The sequence below is a fragment of the Peromyscus leucopus genome, chromosome 20 (genome assembly GCF_004664715.2).
Source record: "Peromyscus leucopus breed LL Stock chromosome 20, UCI_PerLeu_2.1, whole genome shotgun sequence".
Lineage (NCBI taxonomy): Eukaryota > Metazoa > Chordata > Mammalia > Rodentia > Cricetidae > Peromyscus > Peromyscus leucopus.
In genome coordinates this window covers 5,689,446-5,699,561 of record NC_051080.1, presented here as the reverse complement: position 1 = coordinate 5,699,561, position 10,116 = coordinate 5,689,446, and positions in this window count along the sequence as shown.

Here is a 10,116-nt window from a genome sequence, read left to right as displayed (position 1 = left end):
TCCCCCAGCTCTCCAGGATACTGCCACTGCTGGTGGTTTCCAACCACAACTTCATAATAAGACCTGATTGCTGAAGACGCCGCCTACTAATGCCATTCACCATGGAGAGATTCAGCTGGTACTCCACTGGAAGCTTCTCCCCTGCTGGCCAGTGCTCAGATGCTAGAAGTTCAATAAGTCCTGTTGGAGGAGAAAGGAGTCATCATCTATAGATGCACAAATGTCAAGGGTGTAACCCACCATGTTTTTCTATTATTGGATTTAAGGCCATTTCATGAGATGGAATCCATACTTGACAATGGTAAAGTGGCCAAGAATAGGTCATGGTCTCTAGAGGAAAACCTACTTGTATTACTCTGCTAAATGAACATAGCAATAAAATGACTCCCAATGATCAGTGCCTCTCTCAACCCTCATCAAAGAAGATACTTGAAGAAAATGGCAATTAACACAGAGACCCACATCCGATCAACGTGCAGAGACTGGGAGACTTTGGAGTGTTCACCCCTGATGGGATGTCTATCATATCTCTCCCTTCGGGGCTTAGGGATCTCCTTGGAGGAGAGGGCAGGAAAATGGTAAGAGCCAGAGGTGGTGAACAATGATAAGGAAACCACACTTTCCAGACACAGCACAGAGGAGGGAACATGGGCACAAATAGCCAAGAAGCTATTCACAAATAACAGCTGCTGTGAGAGAAGGGAAAATCAGTCTTCTTCACTGGAGTGAAACTGGGTCCATTAACCACACTCCAGGGCAGGACCCATGCTCAGGAGCAGTTGGCAAGAATAAATCAAACTCGTTTTTTAGTAGGGTTTTCTTTATTTTTGTGTTTTCAGAGAGAGAGGAATAACATGTATTGGAGAGAGGGAGGATCCCAGGTTGATGTCATAGAACAATTCTTCAACAGAACCACAGGAGAAAAACTCCCCAAACTAAGGAAATATGTGCCCATTCAGCTACAAGAGGCACAGTGGACACCAAAAGACAAGACCGAACGGAAATCCTTGTGCCGTATTACACTTAAAAACTCTAAACACAGAACATAGAAAAAGTAGTGAAAGCGCCTAGAGAAAAGACACAATCATATGTAAGGAAACTCCATCAATAATAACAGCCGAGTCTTCAATGGAAACTCGAAAAGCTAGAGGAGCTTGGAGCCATGCAAGCCCTAAAGGGCCACATATGCCAGTTCAGACTACCGGAGCCAGCAAAACTACCTGCCATCGTTGACACAGAAAGAAAAACTCTCCATGATATAAGAAGGCTAAAAGAATTCGTGCCCACCAAACCAGCCCCACGGAGAATACTGGAAGTAGGAATCGGCATAACCAGAGGCCACGCAAAGAAAACCAACAACACACAAATGGCAGGGAAGGAACAAATGGCAATCAACACGAACCTTTTAATAATAACTTTCAACGTTAATGCCCTCGACTCACCAATCAAAACCACAAGTGAGTTTAAAGAGTTGAGAAACAAGATCTGTTTGTCGTCTTCAAGAAACTTGTCTGACCTTTAAGGATTGGTACTGCAATTGAGCAGATGGGTGGAAGAAGGTATTCCAAGCAAAGGGGACCTTGAGACAAGCAGGCATCACTATCCTACTATCTGACAAGACAGACTTCAAACCAGAATTAATCAGAAAAGACAAAGGACACTTCTCTCTGATAAAGGAAAACAGTCAACCAAGAACACATCACAATCCTAAGTACATATACACCAAACTCAGATGTTGTGGGAATTCGCTCCACCAATGACCTTGGGGTATCTGTCCTGATAGAGGCATGGTTTTTCTGGGTACCTGGCTGCTTAAAACTGAGAAGGTAGTGCTCTCTCTCTCTCTCTCTCTCTCTCTCTCTCTCTCTCTCTCTCTCTCTCTCTCTCTCTCTCTGTGTGTGTGTGTGTGTGTGTGTGTGTGTGTGTGTGTCTGTCTCTGTCTCTGTCTCTGTCTCTGTCTCTCTCCCCCCTCCCTCTCAGATGTTTGGAGACTGGTCAGCTGATTTCTTTTTTTTTTTTTTTTTTTTTTTTTGGTTTTTCGAGACAGGCTTTCTCTACGTAGCTTTGCACCTTTCCTGGAGCTCACTTGGTAGCCCAGGCTGGCCTTGAACTCACAGAGATCCGCCTGGCTCTGCCTCCCGAGTGCTGGGATTAAAGGCGTGTGCCACCACTGCCCGGCTGGTCAGCTGATTTCATTCAACCCTGGGCAGAACGGATGATGACGATGGCTGTTTACTTTGTTCTGTATCCATATTTCTCCATTTTATATCTTAATAAATCCTTGTTATCCTTTGGCAGACTCTCATGTGTAGTTGGAGTTTTCTCCAGTCCTGTTCAGACCCAAGTAAACACACAGAAACTTATATTACTTATAAACTGTATGGCCGTGGCAAGCTTCTTGCTAGCTAGATTTTACATCTTAAATTAACCCATTTCTATTCATCTATAAGTTGGCATGCGACTTGTGGCGGCTGGCCACATCTCCTGACTCAGCCTTCCACTTCCCAGAATTCTCTTTTGTCTGTTTATCCCACCTATACCTCCTGTCTGGCTACTGGCCAATCAGCTTTTTATTTATCAACCAATCAGAGCAACACATATTCACAGCATACAGAAAGACATCCCCAGCACTCATGGATTCACTTAACACTCAAGTACACCCAATTCCATTAAAAACATATTATTGGCCTTCAAGTCACAGATTTAAACCCAACAGAATGATAGTGGTTAATTTCAATACACCCCACTTCCTCCAACTGACAGGTCATCCAGATACAAAGTAAACAGAGAAGCATTGCAGTTAAATGACATCATAAATCAAATTTCCCTAGAAGATATCTACAGAATATTTCACCTAAATATCACAGAGCACACGTTTTTCATAGGGCCCCAATCTACCCAGAAAAAATTGGCAGTTGAGAGCTGTCTTTGGTGGCGTAGCCATTGATGAGTTACTTGTGCTCTAGTAGACAGCCTTGCATGCATACCCATGTGGTTGACCCTGGTTAAACCCAACAGGTCACAGAGCAAAAACACAACCACAAAGTGAAGAGAGGCAGGAATAGTTCCTCTCTTGGCATCTCTGGGACAAACTGGCCGTCCTTGGTGCCTTAATTTCAGACATTAGACCTCTGTAACTGTGAGAAAATACATTTCCATTGTTTTTAAGCCCTCAAGATTGGGGTAATATGTTATCACACCCTAGGAAACTAGTTCATAGCAAAATGGGCTGCTACACGGTAATACAAGGGAATAAACTCCTGACATACACAGTAACATGAAAAAATATAAAAATGTCAACCCACAAAAAACAGTATTATATAACATTATTGATATAATATGCTAAAAGCTGTATTTTATAGAGACAGAAAACATATCAGTAATTGCTTCATGGGGGGAGAAATAATAAAGGCAAAGAAGATAATTTAAGAATTAAAAAGAGCCAGGCTGTGGTGGTACACGCCTTTAATCCCAGCACTCGAGAGGCAGAGGCAGGAGGATCTTTGTGAGTTTGAGGCCAGTCTGGGCTACAGTGTGAGTTCTAAGAAAGGCTCCAAAGCTACACAGAGAAACCCTGTCTCAAAAAAAAATTAAAAAGGGACACAAGGAAACTCTGGATGTCATGGGTAGATTTATTATATTGCTTTTGCTGACATTTTCATGTGGTCCACATATGTCTAGATTTGCCAGACATGTGTTCTATGCTGTATATCCATTGTATTTCAACAAAGTTCTCTCAACTTTAGTCTATACAAAACTGGTTGTGTGTTTATAGAACTGATAACTTAGATATTTTTCTTCTCTGGTTCTCCTTTTTATAGGTAAAGCGCTATCCTGGCAATAGGTGGAGCAATCTTTATACCCTTCTCACTGACCAATAATAATGTAATAGTTTCCCACCCATGAGAATGGCCCATACACACTATAAATTGGCTTGTTGGTTCGCTATACATTTTAGTTTTTTCTATTTGTGTGAGGTCCTGGGTTCAACTCCAGTACCACCACCATAACAAAATAGTCTCTGGCTCTTCTGTTTTCCAGGTACAGTTCTTAGCATTGAAGATACAATTGATAGCAAAGAAGAAAGAATCTCATGATGCTTGCATTCTGTGAGGTGAAGCATACAAGCAAAACTAATAACTGTTTGTCACAGGAAATGTAGCTTTGCATCAGCTGCCTATACCTAGAAACACTCTCTACTGCAGATCCCCAGTGGCCACACCTGACCTGGACTCAGGTAGATGACTGCCACTCTGCTTCCTGTCTTCCCGTTCAATTTCTCCAATCTCCTCCCTGGCCCTGCAGCAGACTGCTTTGTGGGGGCCACTCCACTGTCCCCACCTCCATTCCCTAGGGACTCCACCAAACCCTGCTGCAACCAGCTGCCCTTCCTCCCCATCCCTCTGTGTCAGCTGCCTATACCTAGAAACGCTTTCTGCCCTGGGTCCCCAGGCAGGGCAGGGACTCAGGAAGTGAATCACACTGTCCTTCCTGTCCATTATGATCTCTCTGTTTGCACCCTTAGCCCTGTAATGGCCAGCTTACAGGTGCCCTTCCTCCTGCCCCAGCTCCGTTCACTGGAGACTCCAACTCTTGGTTCAGACTCGGGGTCACCCGGGCCCCTTCATGCCTGTTTCTCTGGATAATTCATTTCTTTACTGCAACCGGCGGCTGTGGGATCCTCTCTTCCTGCCACACCTCTGGCACCCTATGGCCCCCGCCTCCAGGTGTGGCACGATCCTCTTAGCTCTTTCCCGAAGCCCCTCTCAGCCTTTTGTCCTGGCTCACCTCGCTCCCTCTCTGTCACCCACTGACCCACAGCAGTGTCCTCTACCAGGCAATCCGCAGCCACCACACTTTTCTAAGACCCAGAGAGGGCAGCAGAAACCAAGGAACAGAACAGCCGCCCAACAAAGACAAGGCCAGATATCAACATCTACAATCACATCACCATCCCAAAGTCTGATAACCTCCGACACTGGCCAAAAACACAATCAGTAACAGGCAAGACAATATGTCTCCACCAGAACCCAGCAACCCTACTATAGTAAACCCTGAGAAATGTAATATAACTGAAAAACAAGTCAAGGGCTTCAAGACAACAATTATGAATATGCTTCAAGGACCTTAAGAGGATATGAATAAACCCCTTAATGAAGTCTGTGAAAACACAAACAGTGGAATGAAATAATGAGAACAGTTAACGACATGAAATTAGAAATGGAAACACTATAAAGAAAATCCAAACTGAGATAAAACTGGAAATGAAAAATATAGGAAGTGAAACAAAACCTTAGAGGTAAGCCTCACCAACAGAGTACAAGACATAGAAGATAGAATCTCAGGCATTGAACACAGGCTAGAAGAGAGCCAAAGAAAATGTTAAACCTCAAAAGCTCCAGACACAAAACATCCAGGAAATCTGAGACACTATGAATATACAAAAGCTAAGAATAATAGGAATAGATGAAGGAGAAGAAACCCAGGTCAAAGGCACAGAAAAGATATTCAGCAAAATCATAGAAGAAAATTTTCCTAACTTAGAGAAGGAGATGCCCATCAGGGTAGAGGAAGCATACAGAACACCAAATAGACTGAACCAGAAAAGAAATTCCCCACACCACATAATAATCAAAACATTAAACATACAGAACAGAGAAAGATTATTAAAAGCTGGAGCAGGGAAAGACCAAGTAACATATAAAGGCAGACTCATTAGAACACCACCTAACTTCACAATAAAGTCTCTAAATGCCAAAGGGGTGGATGGATGTTCTACACACTCTAAGAGACCACAGATGCCAGCCCAGACTACTACACCAGCAAAATTCTCAATCATAATAGATAAAGAAAAAACATTTTAAGATTTAAAAAAAACAAGTTTAAGTAGTATATATTTACAAATCCAACTCTACAGAGGGTACCAGAAGAAAAACTTCAGTCTGAAGAGGTTAACAACACCCAAGAAAACACAAAGAATAATCATAGAACAGTAAATCAAAAGGGGGAACCCACGCTACAGTCTTGTTATAAAAGTAACAATAATCAATAAACACTGTTCATTGATAACTCTCAATGTTAATGGCCTCAAGTCCCAATAAAAAGACACAGACTAACAGAATGTATTACAAAGCAGAATCAATTTTTCTGTTGCATCCAAGAAACACACCTCAACATTAAGGTTGGAAGTCACCCCAGGGTAAAAGGGTGGAAGAATATATTCTAAGCAAATGGGCCCAATGAGCAACAAGATGTAGCCATCTTAATATCTGATTAAAAATAGACTTCAAACCAAACCTAATCAGAAGAGATAGGAAAGGACATTTCATACTCATCAGAGAAAAAAATCCACAAAGACGACACTGCAATTCTGAACATTTATGCACCAAATATAAGGACACCCAAGTTCAAAAAAAGAAACACTACTACAGCTTAAATTACATATTGATCCCTACACAGAACAGTCGGAGACTTAGGTCACCCAGACAAAAACTGAACAGAAATGCTGGAGCTAACTGAAGCTATAACCATTGGACCTAACAAATATTTACAGATCATTTCATCCAAACACAAAAGAATATACTTCTCAGTATATCCTGGAACTTACTTTAAAATTGACTACATACCCACAAAGAAAGTCTCAACAGATACAAAAGAGAAAACAAAAGGCTGAAATAATATCACACACCCTATCTGATCACCGTGGATTATAGCTGAATATCAGCAACACAGAAAGTATGCCAACTCATAGAAATTGAACAACTCGCTACTGAATAAAAAAATGAGTCAAGACAGAAATTAAAACTTTTTATAATTTAATGAAAATAGAAACACAATATACCCAAGAAGGTTCTAAGAGACAAGTTCACAGCACTAAGTGCCTACATTAAAAAAAAACTGAAGAGACTTCATACATACTAGTGGTACATCTGAAAGTTCTAGAACAAAAGGAAAAAATAACACAAAAAAGGAGTAGATGGAAAGAAATAATTAAACAAACTGAAAATTTAAAAAAAAAAAAAAAAAGAACCAACAAAGAAAGAGTTGGTTCTTTGAGTAAACCAATAAGATTGATAAACCCTTACCCAAATTAACGAAAACATGGAGCAAGAAGATTCAAATTCATAAAATTAGAGACAAAAAAAAGAGGAACATTAAAAGGACACACTTTAAAAGTCTGTAGTCTAAAAGAAATGGATAAATTTTTTTAATATATACAACCTTCCAAAAATTAAATCAAAATCAGATAAGCAAATTAAAGAGACCTATAACCACTAGTGAAGTAGGTCAGGAACTGAAAGTTTCCAACACAAAAATCTCCAGGGCCAGATGGATTAGCACAGAATTATACCAGACCCGTAAAGAAGAATTAATGCCAATACTCCTCAAATTATTCCAGAAAATAGAAACTGCAGAAACCTTGTCGATTCTTTCTACAAGGCCACAACTATCTTGTTACCTAAACCACACAAAGACTCAATAAAAAAAAATTACAAATTATTTTCCTTATGAACATAGATGCAAAAATTATCAATCAAATACTTGTAAACTGAATCCAAGAACACATCAAAACTGTCATCCACCACAATCAACCATCCCAAAGATTTAGGAATGGTTCAACATACATAAATCAATAAATTAAATCCACCACATAAACAGACTGAAAGATATAAACCACATGACCATTTCATTAAATGCAGAAAAGGCCTCTGACAAAATCTAACACCTCCTCCCATGGTAAAAGTCCTGGAAAGACCAAGGATACAAGGGACATGCCTCAGCACAGTAAAGGCAGTTAAGAGCAAGGCCACTGCCCCTATCAACCTAAATGGAGAGAAACTCAAAGCATTTCCACTAAAAGCAGAAAGACGATGAAGATAGCGATTCAATATATAGTTTTTAGTCTTAGCTAGAGCAATGAGAAAATGGAAGGAGATCAAGGGAATAAAAATAGGAAAGGCAGAAGCCAAAGTATCTTTGTTTGCAAATGATATGATTGTATGCATAAGTGACCCTAAAAACTCCACCAGGAAACTTCTACAGCTGATAAATACTTTCAACAAAGTAGCAGGATACAAAATTAAAACAAAAAATTAGTAGCCTTCCTATGTACAAATGACAAGTGAACTGAGAAAGAAATCAAGTAAATAATATCTTTCACAACAGCCTCAAAAATATATCGGAGTCACTCTAACCAAGCAAAAGACTTATGTAATCAGAACTTTAAGACAGTGAAGAAAGAAACTGAAGAAGATAGGAGAAGGTGAACAGATCTCCAATGTTCATGATATAGTGAAAATGGTCATCCTACCAAAAGCAATCTACAGAGTCAATGCAATCCCCGTCAAAATTCTGAAACAGTTCTTCACAGATCTTGAAAGGACAATTTTTACCTTCATAAGGAAACAAACAAACAAATAAAAAAAGGCCAGTATAGCTAAAACACTCCTAAAAAAAGATGGCTGGATGTATCACTATCCACAAACTCAAACTGTACTAGAGCTATCGTCGTAAAAACAGTATGGCATTGGCATAAAAACAGAAATGATGGTGCTGGAGAGATGGCTCAGAGGTTAAGAGCACTGGCTGCTCTTCCAGAGGTTCTGGGTTCAATTCCCAGCACCCACATGGTAGCTCACAACCATCTGTAATGAGATCTGGTTCCCTCTTCTGGCATGTAAAGTTACATGGTGCTAGAATGTTGTATACATAATAAATAAATAAATCTTTAAAAAAAAAACAGAAATGATGATGGATGGAATTGAGTTGAAGACCCAGACATAAATCCACACTCCTATGGACACCTGATTTTTAATAAAGAATCCAGAAACATACACTGGAACAAAGAACATCTTCGACAAACAGTGCTTGTCAAACTGGATGGCTGAATATAGAAGAATGCAAATAGATCCACATTTATCACCCTGCACAAAACTCAAGCCCAAGTGGATCAAAGACCTCAACATAAAACCAGACACACTGAACCTAATAGAAGAGAAAGTGGGAACTAGCCTTGAACACACCGGCACAGAAAAAGACTTTCTTATGTGGGGTAATGGGAATACTTATTAATCACAGGTGGAAGTGCAAACTTGTACAGCTACTGTGGAAATCAGTGTGGTGTTTCCTCAGGAAGCTAGAAGTAGACTTATCTCAAGATCCAGCTATGTCATTCCTGGGCATATAGCAACTACTACATCTCACTACAGAGACATTTGATCGGCCATGTTCATTGCTTCTCTGTTCATAATGGCCAGAAATTGGAAACAGTCTAAAACAATAGGTGAATGGATAATGAAAATGTGGTACATTTACATAATGGAATATTGTTTAGCTCTTAAAAATTATGAAATTCATAGGTAAATGGACAGTGCTAGGAAAAAAACACCCTAGGTAACCCAGACCCACAATGACAAATACGGTATATATTCTCTTATATGTGGATGTCAGCTTCTAGGCCTTTGTAGGCATGCTCAGATCTGAATAACCACAGAGGTTAGGTATAGAGTGAAGAACTGAGAGTTGAGAGGAAGCATCTTCCCAGGCAGGGGAAATAGCATATATAGAGATAAACAAGGGGGAATTGGAACGGGGGTACTAAACAGAGGGGGGAGAAGAGGAGTAAGGGGGTGAATATAGGAAGGGACAGTTAACACTAAGGACCACTTGAGGGTCATTTTGTTTATGTGTTTTACCTGCCTGTTTGTGTTCTTCAGAGAGAAAGAAGGTGTGGCATTCAGAGGGTGGGAAGGTGGGGAGGATCTGGAAGGATCCAGAAGGGGGAGGGGAAACCATGATCAGAATTTACTATACGAAAATAACTTTGTAAAATAAAGTTTTGATAAAATAAAATTTCAATAAAAAAATAAAATTTTAAAAAGAGAAAAAAATTAGAGTAGAGGCTTTTAAGTGGTTGTGGCTGCTGCGTTAGACAGGATTATAGGAAGAACCCTCTGTGGAAATGTCATTTGAGTAGAGGCCAAATGAGTGTTTGGAAGAAGAATGATCTGGGGAGAAGAGAGAAGTACACTCTTGGCACTTGGAGGGAAGAAGTCAGTGTAGATGGGAAATGAGCAGGATCTGGTGAGGAGGAAAACCCATCTGGATCCAGCCTGG